The sequence below is a fragment of the Catharus ustulatus genome, chromosome 3, assembly GCF_009819885.2.
Source record: "Catharus ustulatus isolate bCatUst1 chromosome 3, bCatUst1.pri.v2, whole genome shotgun sequence".
Classification (NCBI taxonomy): Eukaryota; Metazoa; Chordata; class Aves; order Passeriformes; family Turdidae; genus Catharus; species Catharus ustulatus.
The window spans coordinates 23,075,361-23,096,991 of record NC_046223.1 but is presented as its reverse complement, the minus strand read 5'-3'; the positions used below and the strand labels follow the sequence as shown (position 1 = coordinate 23,096,991).

The 21,631-nt window shown below is 41.2% G+C and overlaps 1 long non-coding RNA gene across 2 annotated transcripts in view; it reads right to left on the bottom strand.

Moving 5' to 3' along the window:
- LOC116994069 overlaps window positions 1-21,631 on the bottom strand; it is a 111,183-nt gene that overhangs the window by 66,825 nt on the left and 22,727 nt on the right. The window contains exons 3-5 of one of the 2 annotated variants that reach the window (XR_004417409.1): window positions 10,721-10,993; window positions 9,190-9,259; window positions 8,679-8,781 (exon numbers count right to left, since the gene is read on the bottom strand). This is a non-coding gene — a long non-coding RNA (uncharacterized LOC116994069). The remainder of the gene's footprint in view (window positions 1-8,678; window positions 8,782-9,189; window positions 9,260-10,720; window positions 10,994-21,631) is intronic. The other variant, XR_004417408.1, reaches the window with a different exon arrangement.

Here is a 21,631-nt window from a genome sequence, read left to right as displayed (position 1 = left end):
TTTAAATTAAAGGGGGAATCTGTAAAGCTCTGAAACTGCAAAGCACTGAATTGCAGGTCTGTCTGGAAAAGGCCATGGTTTAAGGCAAAGCCTGCAGCTTTGGAATTGAACAGGGGGCTCCCAGCTCCCACCATGTGTGAAGAGCTTTTCAGCCCACTGCATCCACAGCAGTGCCTGTGCACAGGTGTGGCCACCCCAGCTCTGGAACAGTCTGGAAATGTTAAGTCATATGTTGCATGGACGGGGTCAAGGGAGGAAAAGGGAAAATGTTCCATTTCCCATTGCTTCCCACCTCTTCCAAATTTAGAAGTGAGGCTGGGTGTATGGAAAAAAGGCATTACCTCCCACAACACACCTTGGCTCTCTTCTATCATCAGACCATCACAGTTCCAGCCATTTGACTGGTACAGGCTTAGAAGCAACAAGAGTTTAATTACACAGCTATTCAGTGTGGGAACCTTCTGGGTAGTTGCAGCATGTTCAGAAAGAGCTGCTTTGAAATCATTTGAGCAATGCACAGCATTCCCTGTGAGAGGCTCCCTGCTCTGCTGAATTGATGCAGACCCCTCTCGAAGGTAAGAAGCACATTTGCGCGAGCTGGCAGAACCCACGTGAAAGCTCAGAGCTGCTCAGGGCTTTCTTGACATGTTTGCATAATTGTGGTGTTTCAGACCAAAAGAGGAAGGTAAACTTCATTCATGCCTGACCTGCTGGCCTTCACAGCTGGAACATGTTGGAATCACTTCTGGCACTGAAAAGGTTAATTGTCTCCTGCTGTGAGGTAGGAGTCTAGAAAAGGATACCACATTTGGTGGGAATTATAGTAAATGAGGTTTTCTTTATAGCACTGCTCATTCTCAACATGTTGAAAGGGCATTAGTTCACAGTCACTTTCTCTGGAATTATCAAATCTGCTCAGGAAGCCTTCATTAGGATATTAAACAAGACTTAATAAGTGAAAGTGATTTGCATCGCTGATAATCGTGCGCATTAATCAAGCAAGCTTCTGTCTCTCCCTCTGCAATATGTTTCATGTTCCATTGTAAAGCCTCTTTAATTCTGTAGGGCTTCTTAAAAGGGAAACGTTACATTTAGAAAGCCATTTTTAAAATTATTTACTTAGCAAAGATCACTATAAATAATGTTCAACTCACTCCTCAGCTTTAACCATCAATATAATTAATACTGAGGGGTTTGTATCAGGGATATGGACCAGATGTGTTCCCATTTATCAGATATAGATTGCACTTACTCTAATAAATGTGTTTTCATTCTGAGTAAGTTTTGAAACCAAATAACTGCATGTGACACTTTAATCTGAAGTCACAATTTTAGGCTGAGGCATTTATTTCTCATGCCATGGTGGACCATGCAAGCTTTCACTACATCATCCCACCTAGCAGAGTCACCCTCCAGTTCTTAATGAAATTGTGCGGTAAATATTCCCTGCTCTTCGGCAATTCCAAGGTAACTTTGCATGATTTATTCTTAGGGGCTGATGCCACTTCTGTAGAGCACAGCCAGCTAGCATGGTGTAAATAATCCTTACACTTCTCCCCCTCTCAGGGTCCCACAAAGGTTTGTAAACAGGTTGAATTTTCACAACACCCCGCAATACAAGCCTCTTGCACTGACATTCAGGGCACAAGTAGTTTTGCCTATATCAGCAAAAGCTTGAGAGATCAGAATTAGATCCTCAACAATTAGAATTAGACCCTCTGCTGCCCTTGCCACTAGCCTGCACTATGCCTGTATTGGCTACCCCCTCTAACATGACTGTACAAGCACCATGAGGGCTCTGCACACTCATCAGTGCCACCTGCATATTGCACAGCCACGAGAACTAAAAAAACCCCAACAAACCAATCTTGATATTACTGCTCTTCAACAAATGTCTCACCAAGGATGGCTTTAAGGAAAATTTTGTCACCTGACTTAGAAGCCATTGTGAAAAATGTGCAGATGCTGTTTTTAGTGCAACAGGAGGGGCTTTGGCTACAGTCTGTGAAGATACAGAAGTGTCCAAAACTCTAGTCTAAGTAAGCAATAACACTGATGTCAGGATGAAGGAGAACATAATCTAAACAAGCTCACCAATGGGGGTGACCTCTTATCCACAAAAATGAGCTAGAAACAAGGAGGTTTATACATTTTTTAAGGAGAGCCTGAGCTCTTGCCCACATGAGAGACTGTACAATTGTGATCATGTGTATCTCTTTCTGATACAGCTGTGGTTCTGTTTCTAAAGAAGGGGTGGAAATAACATGGGAGTCAAGGCCCACTCTTTTTGCAGGTATGATGATTTATCCCACTCCCTGGAAGAGGCTGCCATTGCTTACTTCCTTCATGGACTTTTTGCATTGTCCTTACTTCATTTCATTCTATTTACATTCTCCCAATACTCAAAAGCATCATTTAAGAAACCATCACTAAAATTACGAGCATGAAAGTATTTATTGTTCCTCAGAAAATGCTGTTTGCTGGAGCTCATGTTTGCATTCACTGAGGCTGAGCACATAGCTTGAATGGAGCTAAAGAGATGATGTTTCTATAAAGTTGTGGAGACTCAATTCATTCCAATGGCCTGAAACATGAATTATGTGCCCTGCTTCACTAACTTCATGGTTCAGTAAGCTGCTATAGCTCAGATGGAACCATTTATCTGAAGAGAGAAAGGTGTTATTCCCTGCTTACCATTGATTTCCTTTTATTTGTGTCTATATATGTGTTTATGTGAGGTGTTTTCTAGCTAACATGTGCTAAACTTCATAGGTCTAACTGAACAGATTTCTCTTTTTTTTTAGAGTATATTTGAGAAGATCAACATCCAGCAATTCTTTCCCATTTTCAATATCAAGTTTTACAGTTGGACCATTCACATGGGTGAAAAACTGTTCCTCTCAGCTTTGAAACTCTTATGTGGATTCCCTCTGATGATAACCAAATGGGAAAAATATTCCAGTGTCCACTGATAAGAGCACAAATATAAACATATATTTTTCTTAACTACTGCACGAAAGTTTTAAATTTTCAAAGCAGAAGCATAAAGTTTAAGCTCCCAAATCAATGCTTTGGTGTTTAAATGGATTTGGCCATGTATTTTGCAAGTATGCAGGGAGTTGCACTGGAGGTCAGTGCAGCAGGCTCGCCTGAGCACGGTCCATTACCCTCTGCAGCAGCAGCAAACATGGAACAAAGGGACCCCTTCATTATCCCACACAAGGAAAACTCTGGCAGAGGCTGAAAGAAGGTAATGAGTATATCTCCAGTGAGCAAATAGAGTGCCACATGAAGATACCCAAACCAGCTCTAATTGACCAAAATGCAGTTTCTCTACATGGCATTGCACTGTGCCATGCAAACATGGCCTAAACCTGTGTTTGTGGTGGTGCTTTCCTGGTGGCTCTGGGTAAAGTTAGCTTTAGGGCCAAGACCCCCTCCCTATAGTTCTGACAACTAGAAGATCAGAGATAATGCTAATGAGATCCCTCTATTCTGAATTATTGCTGCCAACTGTATCAGTGTTAAAGCCCCTACTCCTGGGATCGTGTGATTTGCTGAGAATCTCTACTCTCATTTAATAATAAAAAGGTAATTTCCATCAATGATGTAGAGGAAAGCTTGGAAGCATGACCAGAATATGTCCTAAAACCTCTCCTCTCTTGCCAAAAAATCCCTCAGAGGTAATAAAAGAAGTCTAAAAGGTATTATTTTTAATCTTCCAGTATTTAAGCCAATGATATAATTCTCTGTGCTGCAGCATCTTATGATTTTTGAGCGCTCAGAAGTATTAATAATGCAGCCTAAAACAGATATTTGTGAAAATGCAGCACTAAATGGCATAGGAGAGAGGCACATGAGGCCTTCAACACAGCAGAGCAGGGCTGGGAAGGGAGGGAGGAGGAATGGCCACACGAGCTGCATCAGTGTGACCAAATAAAACAGATCCTGGCTGCCTCTCTGTCTGGAGACCAAGAGAAATGAAACTTCTGGTGCCCACATCCATCAGTCTGCTTTCCCCCAAAAGAGGATGGCTGTGTACAAACTGCCCCCTGGAACCAGGTGGTCCTAAAGCTATGAGTTTATTTACTACCACAGTTCCTGGGATAATGAGGAGGGAGAGCTGCAGCCTTGGGAATGTAGGGAACGGGGCACACACAGGATCTCTGACACGCTGGAGGAAGGAGGCAGCCTGCAGGCTGGAAAGGGTAAGGGAAGCACAGAGGGAGTGAGTGTCTGCCAGGTGGGAAAAGGAAAGTATGCAACTCTCTGAACACTAAAATAGAATGACTTCCTGGACAGAAAGGCACAACTGCCCTTCTCTTTTTGCTGTAAAATTTTACTACGCAGCTGCAGTTTGCCACCACCTCTCCATCTTAACACTTGTGGAAGTTTCTTGATAAATAGTAAGCTTTGCAAAGCCAGACTGGCATATGACCCAGAAAGAATTCCATACCAAGTTTTAATTTAATCTTTACATGCCACATTGAAAAATCAGGCAAGATGATATCAACCAACTGCTTTCAGGGGAAAAAAGCCCAAAAAAACACAAGAACTCCTCTAGAATGAGATTGTTGATTTGGGCTTAATTGGAGCAAATGTGTCTATAACTGGCATGTGAATATAATTTCTCAGACTGCTGAAATTTGTGAGTAATATTGGTGTCAAAAACAGATCTGTATGATTTTTAAATAGGAGAATACTTACAAGTATAGGGTCTGCATGTCTTCATTGCCTCTGACTTATTTTCACACCCTGAGAAAGATATTACACATTAGAGAAAAATGCACCAATTTGGAGGAAGAAATTTGGATGTGAAAATTTTGGGCAGGCTCATCTCATGACCTGAGGCCAAGTGTGTGAAAAAATTTTATAACCATAGGGCACAAACACAGAGGGATATGGTCACAAATATTTTTATTAGTGGAAAAAGCAAAGCAGAAAACTCTGGCCTTTGAGATGCAGGAGGAAGCAAGGAAGTTGATTGCACTAACGTAATCAAAGCACTCAGACTCTGCCAGAAGCCTTGGACAACACCTGTTTTTAACTGTGAGGGCCAGAAGGTCAGATGTAAACAGCAATAATTGCTTTCAGAAATGATAACAAACATTAAGCAGTCCTTCTCATAGAACATCAGTCTGATTTTGGTGATCATGATGTGAAAATAATAAGAGGAAATCCTTTCAAGGTTTTGTGCAAGCATGGCTGTGGATTCTCCCAGCCACCAGCTTTCTCACTGTTATGCATTAATTGATTGCTAATCTCTGTTTGATGGCCCAGTTGCAGTGGGATATGCTCTCACAAACTCAGAGAGTTTGTGACTCCTCTCAAAACCCCACTCCTCTCCCCAGAGGCACCTTCTGAAACCTACAGTAGACAATAGCTCGCTGGTAATTTCTATAATGATGTGCCAGTGGTACTAAGATACTTTCCTTCTTGCTGGAAGCACTTGGATAACCTGTCAGTGTCTGTTATGTTACCATGTCATATCATATTCTATGTGACACTGCCTACAGGGCTGCATATATGGAGTTTCATGAGCCCCTTCCCAGTGGTCATGGGGCATGTTTGGAGCAATATTATTTTTTACAACTTCTGGAGTAACAGAAAACATTTTTGGAATTAAAATAATAAAACTGACCTCAAACTGAGACTTTGCTCTTGGCCTGACGTATGGTGCACCATGAAAAAAAAAAACAAAATCAAAAAACAAAAGGAATGTGCCTTCTGTCCTTCACGGTAAACTATCACAAGGATCCAGCAGCCACATAAAATTGGATTCTGGCAGAGTGATCAACTCATTTGTACTCATATTTCCTGTCATTTGCCTTGTGATCTGCTTAGCAATGTCCTCTTGGTGAACCTGACATTACATCCTAAATCTACAGGTCTTTTTTTTTCCCCCAGCAGTATTACCCTTCTCACATGCTGCAAACTCAGCGTTGTTGGTGGAAAATACTCAAGTAGGAGAAAAACACAGATTAACCAATCAATATAAATCAGCACACAACCAAAGTAACTTAATTAATAGCAATGCAGCTTTGTCATAAAGAGAGTACATTCAAGGAGAACTGTTGTAGTCAGTTCTTCAAAGCAGGTTTTATAGTACAGTAGCAACTGCATCTTTCTTCCTGTTGGAGATGGACTGTGTGCAGAGAGGAAGAGAGGAGAGAGGAAGGAAGGAAGAGCAACTAATGTGGTTGGATTTCTGTTTTGATATATCTGGGTGGCACATCTTCTTCAAGGAAAACTGAAATACCAGCAAAGACTAGGCAGGAATTGTGGGAGGCCAGGAATCTTGTTTCATGCCTTAAAAAATATATATATATATTAAGACCTCTTACAGATTGGTGTTATTTTATCCACATGTCTCAGAAAGCTGCTCACCATTGTACTTTTAAAGAGGTGAGGATAACCTAGAGTACATAAAATGCCTGTGAGTGACAGGGTCAAGGATGGAACCAAGGGTCTATAAGTCCCAAATCCTTGCTCTCACAAATAATTAATACTTCCCTTCAAATATGAAGAATGATTATTTTTCTCTTTTTGGGGCTATATAATCTTTTACTAGCCAAGAAATTAGTTGTTCAAGATCCAAGCAAAGTAAGCACATTGCAGTGAAAGGTGAAGATCCCGTATTAATTTGTCTGTGGTAGCGCCCACTTCTGAAGAAAAATGCTCATTTCAAATTATTTTATTACAAGAGCAATAGGAAACACTCTTTTCTTAGATGAAGTTATAAAATGATTTTTACCACATCCTTCCTCATCTCCTTTTTCTATGGATCAGAATGACAGGAACCAGATGCTAAGCCAGAAAGGACATTGTCCCACCTGCAACATCTGGCTCTTTGGCAAGCCATACGGGAAGCTTCAAAGTTGCATCTCTCCCTTTCACGTGGTAAGGCTGCTGGTTGATTGCTTTATCTTTCTGGATGTAATTTTCCTTTGATTCACCTATAATTCTGAGGAACTGATGCATTTGTATCCATTTTGAATAAGGTTCTGTGCAAATGCCACATTTGATCTACAGGCAGATCCTTTTATTTACATTTAAGTGTTCTTTATTTCATGCACTAGCTCTACTGCTGCTCAGCTACATTGAGGCTGATACTTGAACACATGCCACAGCCTTTTTTTCCTACACCAAGTTAAATAGCCAGGCTCTCAGCCATGCAAAACCAAGTAGAAATTGAAATACTTTTCTTAGTATTGCTCCCTGCTGCAGTGAGGCATTTTTAGAGAAGAAGCAGCCGCCTGTTACTTACAAACATTCCTTGCTCACTGCTGTCCTCAATTCCTTAGTCCTCTTCCACCAGATTTTTTCCATTTCTCTGTTTCTTGTGAGCATTAGATCAAGTAAATTAAACATTTAAAGTAACTTTCAGATGAACCAGAAGAACAAGATGACTGCAAGTTAAGACTGAGCACCAGTCTCCTCAAAACCAGCTGGCCTACTGAGGTAACAACTAATTTCACCTCTTTCCAAGCACTTTGATATCAAATGAAAAAGCCCCTGTCCCTACAAAAAGATAATCGAGATAGCAGAGAACTGTATGAAGCATGCATAGCACAACAGTGTTCTCACTGGGCTCTCTAGAGGGTGCTATGAAACACTCTGTTAATTAGTAGGAAAGGAGTAATGAATTATTAGCATCCATTCATTCAGGATTTAAATCCTCATTAGAAATGTATCCTGCCCTACAGCTATCAGTACGTTTTTTACTTTGTGTTGCAATCTGTAAAAGGGAACATGGTTCCCATCTTCGTTCTGCTATTTCCTTTCCTCCACCTGCGCCAGCCATCAGTCTGAAATCTATTTTCCTGGTTACTCTGTCCCTGCCCTGAGGCAACTAACATGTAGTCCATCTGAAAGCAGAATAAGGTGAAGCCTAAGAGAATTATTTTTCTCTTAAAGAACCACTTTTCTTCAGGTTCTCTACCTGGGGCCAACCAAAACTCAGCAGCTGCTTCCAAACAGCACAACCCATGACAACAGGTCAAGGAATCAGCGCACAGAGGGCAATGAGTGTGTTCCATGATGTGGCCCAGCACACATGGGCCACTTTAAACACCACTATTCACTTTAAACACACTGGGTCAGGCTCTGTTTCATGATGGGTGGACTCTGACCCAAATCCCAAAGCAGAAGGAATTGTAGCTTTGCCTCTGTCTAAGTACCAAGCTCAAGGATAAATCCCTTGCAACCTGCAGACATAAAGTCACAAAGAGTAAAATAAGTGGAAGTGAAAAAGATGCAGATTGCACCAGTCTAATGGGCAAAAATATGACCCATTGTGTTCCAGCCTCACAAAAATCATCAGAAGTACAGAAAGTGTATTTTCATCTAAATTTAAACTTGAAAATATGAAAAGAGTACCCAAAACTTGTTTTGCCTTTCTGAGTTTTAAGGATCATTGAACTCTGAGTCAGAAAAACTGGATTTTCTCCAACCTTCAGAAATTTGTTGTCATGAAAGTTTCTAGCAACAGAGGAAGCTGCAAGTGAGGTTATGACCCAGTTCTCCCAGCTCCTGTACCAACCCAAGGTAATGGATGGTCTCTCAATAAAAATAAAAAATAGATATGGAAAGTGGCAATGGAAAGAGAAGCATAGAGGTGAAGTGATTTAATAAGGTTACATAGCAGAGCTAAGAGCAGAATACCATTCTACTCCTACCTTCTCCAAGTACCAACTAGAAGAGACCATAGACATCCCTCAGTTTTTCCAGGCAGTCCCCCAGCATTTATTACACTGCATTGGGTGCCTTCATTTGGTCTTCCTGGAAAAAAAACCAATAAAAAATCCTTGGGCTGTACTTCACAGTGTTGACAAAATAGTTTACAATTGTGAACAGCTATGAATGAGTTTGAGCTCATTTTTTATGTTTATGGTACCATTTTGCACATTGATGTAGTTAGTTGTATAGGAATATAAGTGTATCTGGGATTTGACTCATTTCTCCTGCAAGCTGTGCAGACTCCTTCAGCCACCTGACAAAAAGGCAACTAGCTGATAATCTCTGGGGCATTTTGTGGAGAAAGAACTTTTACAGTGTTATTTTCTTGACTCAAAAAGAAAATAAGAACTGAATACAGCTCCCAGAAGTCTACATCCATTTCCCTCCCAGCAGTGGAGAAACCAAGCAGAGGTGAAGCACCTCAAGCCTTCTCAGACATAAAGATCTTACCTCCCTCACTCTGTGCTTACAGGCGTGGGTGTCTCCAGTTATTGAAGTTAAAGTCATGCTGCTTGCAAGCCTAGGAGTGAATAAATAAATGTATTAACTTGTACTTTTGTGAAAGGGAGCAAAAGGACTCATAACTTCAGTGGATACCAACAGTCACAGGTTCACTGGGTTCACTGATGTTGACACCCAGCCCTTACTGGCCCAGCTGCAGCAACTCTCACTCTCCAGCTCTCCCAGTATTCTTTGGGTCCAGGGGAACAAATGACTGCTTTTCCTGCTCCAGAGGTACCATTCACTCTTTTCTCTAGAATTGCCCAGCTGACCAGTGTAGTTCAGCGGGGCTCAGACAGACTGTTCCCAGCCTTTCCTTAGCTTGCTGACACCTTTGCTCTGGACTAGAAGGAACTTTTTTTTACCAAAGGCCACGCTTGATTTTCTAGCTTGACCCGGAAGTAGATACTTTTCTTCTGAACCTTTCCTCTCTCCTGCTGGGCTCTGCTCTCTTCTGTCTTTCCAAAAACTTTGCCTCGAAGAAGGCTATTTTGAGTGAAATTGAGGGATTGTGGAATATCCCTGTCTGCAGGAGATCCCCTTCACTGCTATGACCAGTATCTGAAAGATTCCTTAACTCTGTCAAGAATGTCACCTACCACACAGTGCTTTCCAATATCTTGAGGGAAGGTCACAGAAAACAACGAAGGAGCTGGGAATTTGGTGGGCACCAGTAAGATTAGACAGGATAAAAGATATGGCCAACAGAGATGGGAGAGAGATGGAAGACAGACATCCAAAAGAGGTGGGTACAGACTTCCTTTGAGTCAAAAGTCTGATATGCCAGTGAAGGCTTTGCTTCCAATACCTCCCCTAATGCTGGCAAATGATGTAGAAATACAGATTTATCGTCTGACCAACACTGCTTTGCCAGCTTTACAGCTATGCCTTTCCTCTTCTGCATTTTGAAGCTGTGGAGCTACCAAGATAATTCTACAATGTTGAGATTTTTCTTCTGTATAAAAAGTCTCATCTTGTTTCCAAAAGGACTTAATATTTTTCTCCATAGATAAGATTTTATAATTTGTCCTTCCTCATTTACAGTAACATTGTAGTTTCTTAATGGTCACAAACCAAGGGCCCAATATTTGAGTGTTGAGGACCACAAAAAAAACCAATTCCCTGTGAAATGAAGATCTCTGTGTGTGTGCTCAGCACCTTTGAAAATCAGGCTCTCTTGTGCTTACCCATCAAAATGATTGGCAGCAGTCGTATCCCTTGACAATGTGATCTATATGAAAGTATTCCTCCGTCAAAATCTTGTCACTAATTCCAAATCACATTGCTTCAAGACCCTGTCAAAAATATATTAAATTTCTACATAATCCAGTCCAGTTTCTGTGCAAAAGAACAGTTTAATTTGTCCTGTTCAACCTGGTGAAGCTATTCATGTTCTCCATTCAAATAGGCCAGCCCTACTTTTGATCACGTCAGCACCAGAACAAACAAAATTTCCCAGATATGGTCTCAGGATATTCACCTTTTAATGTCTCCAATCAGACTGCTGTTTTGATGCTTTTCCTTCTGTTCCCAAATCCTCTTCCAACATTTCACACAGTTTTCAAAGGATCTCTTTCTGTGGTGCCCTGTGAGACTTTCCTCCACCATCTCACTGTGAGTGAGTGGTGGTTTGCCTTCTCTTCAGTCATTGTTCTTCATGTGCACCTTTGCAAAGTCAACAGCAGCCTCTTTATGAATGCAGTGAAACTGTTCTTTCACAAACCAACATTAGTATTTCACCTGTGGCCTTTCCCTGGAAAAATGGAATGACAGAGGGTGTCACAAGAATGGTTAGGCAATTCTTCCCATTTTTGTTGACTGTGCTTACATCAGACCAGCTTGAATGTGCACACCCACCCACAAGCATATATATTTTATAGCAAATTCTGTCCAACTAGTGAATGAAAATCAAAAGGGCTGCACTGCCCCATGACACATCTACCAAATGCCCAGGAGAAAAACTTAGCATTAACCTTCAATAAATGAATGGATTATATTGCAAATAATAAGATGGCTAAATATAGGCATGATCTATGAATTAAACATTGCCTAACTTTGCATGATGCTAATTTATTTTGGCATATCTTGATGATTGCACTGTGGCTGTGTCCTTCTGAATGCTTTTTAATTGTCCAGTGGTTGTCCTTTGCAATCCAGCTGCTGGCTACAGTAAAATATACAGTAGTCCTTGTCAACATGACATACACAGCTGCACACACACATTGTGCACCAGACATGGGTGATACTTTGTGAGGTACGCATAGACCGACAGCATATATGCATAGATGGCCTATTCATTAAAAAAAAGCATAATTCAGTTATTGAAGGGATTAGAAATATTGTTTGTGATGACTGCAGACTAAAGTTTTCTGTGCCTTTCCAAACAACAAATCGTTAGCATTGCCCATAGAGTGAAATGTTACCCTATTCTTAACACTAAATCTCTTGCATCTGGCCTTCTGTAAAAACTAGAGGGAGGCCTCTGCCAAGAAAAAGCAGCCTTTCTACTGGGTGATCTACAACCACAGAAGAGGAATGAAATAGTGCTCCAAAGGCACTCTAAGGTACAGGAGAGATAAGAACAGGTTGAAATTAAATACACAGAGAAGGGGCTTGCCCAAAGTCCCAGGGGCATGGCAGCTCCTGTAAGCTTCTGTCTGAGTGCAGGATGAGCATAACCCCAGGCAGGAGATTGGTGGCAAGGCAGCTTTAGGAATAATTAAAGATGAGAGAGGCTGCTGAAGACAGGGAATTTGCAGAGGAGCAATGAAGAGCTGAAAAGCCCCATGCAGGGTGCAGAAGGCACTGTGCTGAGTCAGGAGGGTGTGCTGAACCTGCCCTGGCCAGGGGCCATGAAAGGGCACTCCCAGCATGGCAGAGATATCCCCCTGGGTAAGCACAGGGTGCACATTCACCTGGAGGATGCTCAGAGTTGTGAGAACTTTGCTTTTACACAGCACAGTCACTCAGAGCATGGCCAGTTCTCTGTAGCACATGACTTGGTCCTTACATGTTCATTTCAAATACAGGGGCACTGCAAGTGCCATGCTCCTTTCAGCCAGAAAGGCTGTTTGATCCAGAAACATGCTTTTTACTCTTTTGGTCCTCTTAGATGCCTACCTGTGCCTTAGAACTATTTCTTGAGTAGGACTTTCAAATGCTCCAAGGGTGCTTGTAACCCTCTCCAGTCCCAGAGTTTTACCGTATCTGTTCTTCTCCCCGTCAGAAAATGCATCTGAGAACAATGTGCCAATGCTTTCATGCAAGAAATCATGCATATCCCTGACATGGTGCTGACTGTTCTGCTAAGACACAGAAATTCAGCCTCTACCATCTTCCCCAACTTCCAAATGCATGGTCATCTGGAAGGAATGTGCAAAAAAGGAAAAAAAAATATAATTACCATTGGCCACTGTTAGAGGATACACAGTATCATGTAAAATCTCCTGGATCAAACCAGGCACAACATACCCTGATAATCCTTCTTCCTAAATTAATTTATGCAGATCCTGCTCAAGTTTGTCAGGTACCAATATCAATGATTTGTTTCATGAACAGGGGATTGTCCCTTTAAAATGTGTTAAGACTTTTTCTGTGTTTTTCCTCTTCTTTTCTTTCAAACTCAAAATATGGAATTTTGTGTGACCTCAGATCTGCAGGGAAGAAGATTAGCCAGCTTTGGAACATGGCAATGTGCTTCTAAGCAAGTGGCAAGCACCACCTCAAACACATAGCCCTAGAAAATGTGTTCAGTAAACTAGTATGATTTTTTTTTTTATGAAGAGATGAGCTTCCCATTGCTCTCTGCCATGTAAAACTCATTATGGAGGCCAGTTTCACCAGCTGATCCCTGTGTTTACCAACACTGTATACTGAGAGCTCAGAGAAATAAAAGAAAGTGCCAAAATATATAAAATAATAAATATTGGAAATTATATGTGTAATTTATAGAGCAAATTAACAGACATTACTTGTACAAGTAGCCTGCAATGTCCTTAAAAATATTCTTTAACTGAGGAAAAGTTTTCTGACCTTTGGAGGAAATGCTTGCTTCTAGCTATGACTAAAAAGAGATTTCCTTCTTTCTCTGTTGTGTTAAGAATCTTTTCTTCTTATAAAGAAGGCACCACAGTGGTTTATAACTGTCATAAAAGCCTGCAATCCTTTTGAGGTTAAGCTACTCAGCTATTCAACTTTTACTACAGAAACTTTGAAATTCAAAAAGAAAAAATAATGTAAGTTTTTGAAGGACATGTGTTGCTGTAGGTGATCCTGTTAATTAAAAGTGATTGCCTGCTAGGAAATCATACTTTAAAAAGTTTCATGAATTTATTAGAACCCTGAAGGTATCTTTGTATGCACAGGGCTTTACATGCCATTTATGCAATTTTGTTTCAGATCTGTTTAAAGCTTCACTGACGCTCCCTGAGCAGGGAACGGCACTGCCAGCATTTGTATGTATTTTGGCTAATTGAATTATGTGAAAATACATACTAATGAAGCTTTACCAGTGATGTTTGCTGAGGATAGTTTAAGTCTCATTTTCTTCTATATTAGCAGTATCTTCCAATTGCAGATTTACCTTTTTGAAGAGCACACATTCCTATAGGTTTTTGTGCAGAAACTAAGACTTTTTTTTTTGCAGTCTTATTCATGTGAATGTATATGTAAATGCATGTCAATTGACACACAGTTTTCTACAGAGATGAAAAGATAAAGAGTAAACTATGATTTAAGATTAAAATATACTAGTTTTTAATAGGAGAGAACAAATTCAAATGGAAAACTAATTAAGATCTATCTTAACAATTTATTTTTCCTGCTACTAGATTTACAGATTGTATTTTAATTGGTCATTACTTAATTATCAATTTCTACACAAATGCATCTGGCAATATTCCTACATAGACCTTTCCTCAGCAGTGCTTTGCTGCCCCTTGACAATGGTGTTTGAGGGAAAAATGATTGAGACAGAGCAGTTGTTTACTGTGTGTGGGTTTTTTAAGCTGAACCATGGGAAATATCAAAGCTGAGGTGTATGAATCTATTGCACTTGAGATGTGTGGGGATCCAAATCCCTGTGCTCACCAACTGACTGCAGGTAACTCAAGTTTGTGGCCACTTCACAAAAGCAATCAGCTTAATTGCCTAATAAAAATTGCGGTCGGGTTTGCTGCTCACTTTTTCTTTTTTAGGTTAGACATTTTAAAAGTCTTTTTTTCCTTTCTGTCATGTCATTTTTGTACTTTATAGTGTATTGCATAAACTAACCCAATGTGCAGGCAGCACCCTGCCTTGGTGTAATATCAAATACTGAAATGTTGAAAGGAAAAAAAAATCCTCTGTGACTCTTACCAGCCAAGAAAAAAGAGCTGAGGAAAAGTAACAGGAGATTTATGAAAGTTCACCGTGCACTTTGATGAATGTGTGGGCAGGTAATTTTGCACATGCTTTGGAAGATGTTGTCTGTTGCAGAGAAATTTATGCATCCCAGAATTGCTTTGGAATGATGGGTGCTGGGGAGTTGTTCGGACTTGACTGGGCAGTTGGTAATGTTAGCATCCATCTGGAGCCACTGCACTCTCCTCTGCTGAGCTTTTCCAGATTCACACTGTTTTAAGTAATACAGCAGTACAGCTCTAGACAATGTGCATAATTACATTTCTTTTTTAAAAGCATATTAATAGCAAACAGGGAAAACTGTCATTTGGTATAATTCAATTTTTTTTTTTTTTTTAATTCTAGAGTCCTTTTAGATTATTATGTTTTCTATCAGAAAGACTGGAATTGAATTTTTTCAAGATGGGCTTCCCCTGGTATTTATAAAATTTAATAGAGGCAATACTTAGGGTTTGCATGTGGGTATGCATGTCCATGCATTTCAGAGGAAAAGAGTTCTGCTTAAATTTTACATTTTTAAAGTCAGAATCTGCATTTATCTATCTACTTGCTGCAGCACAAACAGTTTTTTGTGTAATGCATGAATAAGGTTTGTGAATAATGAAGCCAAGAGTTAATACTTTAGAGGATGTATAAAGTACAGTAAGAAAAACAAATATTCATTTTTTTCAGTCTCCCATTAATACTAGTACTGTTGATCTGGACTATAATGTCTTTTAGGATTAAATAAAAGTGTCAGTTCATCTGAATGACTGAGTGAATAATGTATTAATGTGCATTTGATGTGCACATTTACGAATATGTATCTGCCAAGCCCAGTAAAAAAATTCCTTCTACAGAGAGTCCTTCTTTCAGAAATGATACCTCTTGAGGCATTAGAAACAAACAGGGCTTTTCCCTCAAGCTCTTATAGTCCCTCTTCACCATCCAAAGTAATCAGATAAACATTATTGACATGTCAGTGAATTCATTATTAAATAATGATGAATTATCACTTCTATCACTATAGTAGCAAGGTGTTTCAGAAAATTGAAATGAAAGAAGGCTGCAGGTGAAGGGGAAGACTTTTGTTCAGTCATGTAAGAGATGTACATAATGTGGAAGAAAGCACCTGTAAAAACCCAGAGCCTTTTGAAAAAATTGTAACTCCTGATCAAGAGAAAAGAAACATGTTTTGCATTTTGTCTTATTTATCTGTCATGCCTCTTTGCTCAGTGGGGTAGTGTCTTGAAACTGCTTCTGCAGCAGGAGTCACAGCCAGTTCTACTGCAAGTTCTCTGCCACCAGCACACACTCAAACACTCACCAGCTGTTTTGCTCTGAAAAGAAAAAAAAAGACAACCTGGTGCTGTTACTAAATGCCAAGACCCTAGTTGAGATGCAGACAATGTCTCCAGGCTCCCATTATGTTGCCTCAGCCCTGAGCTCTGAAGAGTATCGATAAGGGACACAAAATGAAACAGGGAAATCAAGAGACGCTGAGTAATAGACCTTTGAATCTTTGTTATTGTTAGATTTACAAATAACACAAACTGGTTTGGGTAGGGAAAGGAAAGCAGTTTGCAGTTCAGCTTTGGCCTTGATACAATATCATTTCTCATATGTGGGAAAAAAGCATATTGGAACACTGAGAGTCATTGAGTGAATGCAAGTGAATAAATTGTGGCTTCTGTATTAAAGGGTGAGCCCCTCCATGCCCCTGTAAAAGGGGCAGCAGTGCTTGTGCTAACATAAAGCTCATCCACCTGAGTGCATGGGGCATTATATGTGCACTGAGAGAGGGAAGAGTTTTGGGTCCTGAGTATTTTCTGTCTTGCAAGATCATCTTTCCTCCATACCAAGCATTTTTGCATCTCACTTTATATTTTGCCTGTGGCCAGTGAAATCTTATGGTTTTCAACTCAAATGAAGATTTAGATTGAGATTCTGGATTTTGAATGAGAAGAAACTCTAGATGCTGAAAGACTTTTTTTGTGTGTGTGTGTGGATACCAGCTTGTGTGTGCAATTGTTCAGTCTTCTAGAAAGAATTTATAGTTACTTGCTCTTAAAAATGGCACCAAACCCAAAGCATTTTAAGCATAATATGCTCTACTAAAAACCAAAAATATTTTGTCATAAATGTTCACAATTGAAATCCCTCCCTGGAAGAGGTGCCACCACAAGGCTTGCTGGGTGGTGTCTGTCTATGAGGGAAGTCTGCTACTGCTGTGCCTTTTCCCAAGTCCTTGCTACTGCCTTTTATCCATTCCAACAAAACTGCAGTGCCATAGTAGTCCCAATTCTCTGTCCCACTGGTGCTACTTGTTGTTGTCCCCAGAGCAACAGACTTCAAAATGCAAAAGGCTGGGATGATCAAAAAGTCAGTTTAGGGCAATTGTTTTAGTTGGGTTGTAGACTCGGGTATGTTGCTTAATTCAGATTAAATTTTTGCCATGTCTGTACAAAAATGAAAACTAAAAATTATGTATTGAAGCGAAAACTGTGGGTTTGCCACCTTTGTATGTCTCTGTAAATACATGGGATTATTGTGACTCTACTGAACCTGGAACTCTAAACACATCCTTGGCGTCAGGTAGGGTTGTTAGCTGCCTGCTTTCCAATCACACTGCCCAGTTTGGCCCACACATAGACTGATCTGTGCCTGCACAGCAGGCCTTTGTCTGAAGTGACTTGGGTTTTGTATTTCCAAGGCAGCAACCCTAGATGGAGCAATAAATACTCTTTTCTGGCAATGTTTTTCTTCTTAAGATGGCAGCTTGAGTCCCATTATTTTTAAGGTAGCCCACTGAAGCAGGCTGTTGATTTGAGACAAAAATACAAGGAAGTGCTGAATGTGGTTCCTGGATAAAACTCACCAAGATTTCCCACCAGACTTGTATTACAGTAGAGGTTTAATCCTTCCCCAAAAGATACATCATTCTTGAGACTCAGTTCCAACCAGTAAAGGATGGGTCGTTCAGAATTAACAAAAAAAAAAAAAGATAAAACAGACATGGCTCTTTGCAGTTTGCAGTCCTGCTAGAACAGCCTCCCCAGCCTCTGGGGGATCAGGTAACAATGGGGTTTGATAATACTGCCGGAGTTTATTTGAGGGATGTTGACAAGCCTAATTGCTTGGCAGCTCCGAGCAGCTGTAGGGCCCCTGGCTGGTCTGGGGGGGGAGCATTAACTCTTGGTTTGCCTGTGGGGTTCCTCTTCACAGCCAGAACACTGCCTGAGAGAGGGTTACTGTGACCCCAGGCTGTGAGAAACACTCTGGGAAAGCATTTGAGTCTAAATGATGGGAAGTGATTGAGAAAGATATTGAGAGGATGTAACAGTGGTAGAAGAATGGATAATGCATTTTGAATGGATAGCAGGTCTAGAAGTGGCCTTTCTGCTTGTGTCCTCTGCACATTTAAAGCAATGTGCAGCAGTGTCCATTCTTGCAATGGAAGCTTTTTCCTGTGTTATCCAGATAGCTGCCTGAAAAAAAAAAAAGACCAACCAAGGCAAAAAACCCATGACAAATCAGTTCTCTAACAGACACAATGAGTGAACTTCCCTCAGCAGTCTCTCCACCATGTATTTCTACTTTTCACTGAACTCTGACTTTTAAAACAAATTCTACTGAGAAAAAGAAGGGAATGGGGAAACATACCCAACATCATCATTGCTGACTGTGATACAAAACATTGCAGATGTGAGAATTTGCATCATTTCCACTCTGTGTTCTACCCTACTGAAAATGGGTCATTTGCAAGTCTAGCAGCAGGTATATAGCTGTAACATGGCAGGGTAAAGTTGTTTTGGGAGTTTCAAACATGTATTTCCAGATTATTTTAGTGAAAGTGAAGTCCCCATTTTGCATTATAGTGGTGGTTTTGCAAACAATGTAGTTATCTGATGTGGAAAATAAAACACACAATTGTGCAATTGTTTTGGAACACAATAAAACTGCCATTCTCATTAGGCAGTGACCATTTGATACAGAAATCCCTGAATTATGTCTTAAAATTCTGGATTAGTACTTGGCATTTCACCCTTTCATGGCTTGCGCTAGCAGAAGACTGAATAGCCAAAATTTTAGCAGAAACCAAGAAGCCTGAATCTCTTCACCATCACTGCCAAAAGGTCTGCATGGTGTTAGCCACAATATCTTCCTTGTCTCAATTCTCTGTCAGCTGGGAGACAATCCTTAAAATTTGGCATGCAAGGGCAGCTCTAAGTCAGCCCACTTGGCACAAGCACCCCAGGCCCACAGGATTTCTAGGATTACTATCTTTCAGAGAGACCCCAGCTGTGGCACACAGTGTTATGACTTCTTCCTGCCATGTTCATAAACTGTCCACAGATCTACCTGGTTCAAAACGTGTGCCATCTCTTAGCTAAGTGTCAAAAGGAAGAGTATTCCTTCCCTTAATTATTAATCAATTATTCTCCTTGATTTCATATTTATTTATGCATTTAAAATAGTGTTCTGAACACACGCCTACAACATTTCTCCATGAAATCAGAAATTTCAAGTCTGTGTCATGTGTATGCTCTGCACATTAGAAAGATTTTAATTCTTTTTACTAATACTTAGGCTTTAGTGGAAAGGTTTCTAACATGAGCTAAAAACCCTAGGGGATCTGTGAGTTATTTCTAAGGAATGCCTAAGAGAAGTGTACTGCAAATGGTTGTTTTCTTTTGTAAGCACCTAAACATTCAGCAGAAACATTTTCAAGGGTTACAAATCAGAAGCTGTTGAGAGCTCCTGCTTCAGTGTATTCTTTCCGGGAATGCAATTCAGACACGCCTGCCGAAAAGATGACTCCCTGAGCTCTGAGAGCACTGAAAGCTTCCTTTGCACAACTCATGTGACTTCTTTGTGTTTGTCATTTGGCTTGGATCAGTGAATCCCACACAGTGCATCATTTCTGATAGGAATGGCCAGAAGTGCTTATATATCAATCCACACCGTCTGCTATGCAGGGAATATTTTGGCCACACCTCCCTTTGGTGCAGACCTTTGGATTTTTCCTTTGGTGATTTGCAATGCTGACTTTTATTTTCTTGGCAATGTGTAAACTCTGAATAGGACAGAGCTATTTTTAGCTGTACATCAACACACTAAAAACAAAGAAATAATTCCCAGTACCCATACTTGAGCTAAAGTATAGGAGGATTTTAGATTGCTAGTAAACTCAAGTTGCTTTTACAGACTTTAATGGCTAGCAAGATAACTGTTTATTTTGCACTGTTAATAAAAAATACCCTCCTATCCCTTTTAAATAGTCTCTCCTTTCATCACTTCTATCAGAGAAGAATACTTTGTTTACTAGGAGCCTTGTCCTCTTAGAGTGCTCTAAGGATTGATAAAAGCTAATCAGTTCCAGCATTTAAGATACAGTAAATGACACAATTACCATCTGTGTATTAATGTACATCAAGGTGATTAATTTGATTTTCTTCCAGCTCAGTGAAAAAGAGCACAGTAAGGTAAAAGGGGACCTGGATTCCCAATGAGTATTTTCTCCTGCATAATTTTTTTTCCACCTGAGACAGGTTTTTTTGTTGTTGTTTTTAAATGCATCTCTTAATTCCAGGCCACCCTAGAGCATGAGCCACCCAAAATGGCATTTATGCCAGGACAGCTGAAGGCCACAGCACTCTGCCAGCAGTATCCATGTGATTTCCAGGGCACAGTAAAAGCCTACAGTGCTGTGTAGTGCCCTGAGGACTCAGACACGAGCTGCACATTAAAAGTAATGCCTGCTTACTTCTATTCCCTTAGGCCACAAACAGCTTTGTTCCTAAGTGGCATGTTAAGGACAAATAACTACTTGAAACATTTCCAGGTAAATACTTTGAGGCAGCACTAATTTGAAACACCAGAGATCTGCTCAAAAATAACCCGAACACCTGTGCAGAAATCCTACCCCTGGCCTTTTTTCCTAATGTGGTTCAGAGTCAGCTGTGGATGTCCCATCCTTGGGAGGGTTCAAGGCCAGGATGGATGGAGTTCTGAGCAACCTGGTCTGGTGGAAGGTGTCCCTCCCTGCCCATGGCAGGGGGTTTGAACTGGATGATCTTTAAGGTGCCTTCAAACTCAAGCCATTCTATGGTTCTATGATTTGCAATTCTTCACTTCAGTTGACTCATCCAGACATGGGAACAACCATAACAACTCCTCCAGGGACCACCCCAGCCTTCATTTGCTGGTGCTTATGAAGGCCCTTAAAGGCACGTGGTTGAAGAACAGCTGGAGTTTTGTTCTGTCATTAACTCACCCTTTGGCCTTGAGCATGCTATTTACATTCCTGGCGTCTTGAGTGAAATGGTTGAAGGCATCCTGCGGATGGATGGATGGATGGATGGATGGATGGATGGATGGATGGATGGATGGATGGATGGATGGACTGGACACAGACTCCTTCCTAAGCAGGGCAGCCCATTACAGTTTCCCTCTGCATAGGAAAGGGACAGTCTTAATTGGACTCAGCCTGACCAAGCGAGCAGCACATTCTGCCTGCATCCCCCATTCCCGGCTCTCCCAAAAGCTGTCCCCAGGCTTCGGAGCGAAGAGCTTGCTCCCAAGGACACGCTCGCGTCCCTCTGAAATAGTTCGTGGCGCTGCCAGCAGATGTCAGCAAGCGATAATAAAACGAGGTCCCGAGCCTCGCAGCCGAGCGTGAATTTGGGGCTGCAGGCACCAACCTGCGCTGCGAGCCCGGGGCACCCGAGCCATCCCATCGCCCGTGGCATCGCCATCCAGACAGAGCCGCGACCGCCTGCTGCCACTTCCAGCTGCTGTCTGCTGGCGTGATCACCTCCCAAACCCGCCTGGAATGAGGGAACCTGCCGGGATGTCCAGACCAGGCCACCCGGGGAAGGGGCACTGCCCAGCAGGACACGGGAGCATCCGGAGACCCGCGCTGGGGAAGACAGGGCTGGTGCTTTCACACTAATAAATGAAATGTGCCCAAAGCACCAGGGCTGGGCAGCACCTCTTGCTTGGCCACATA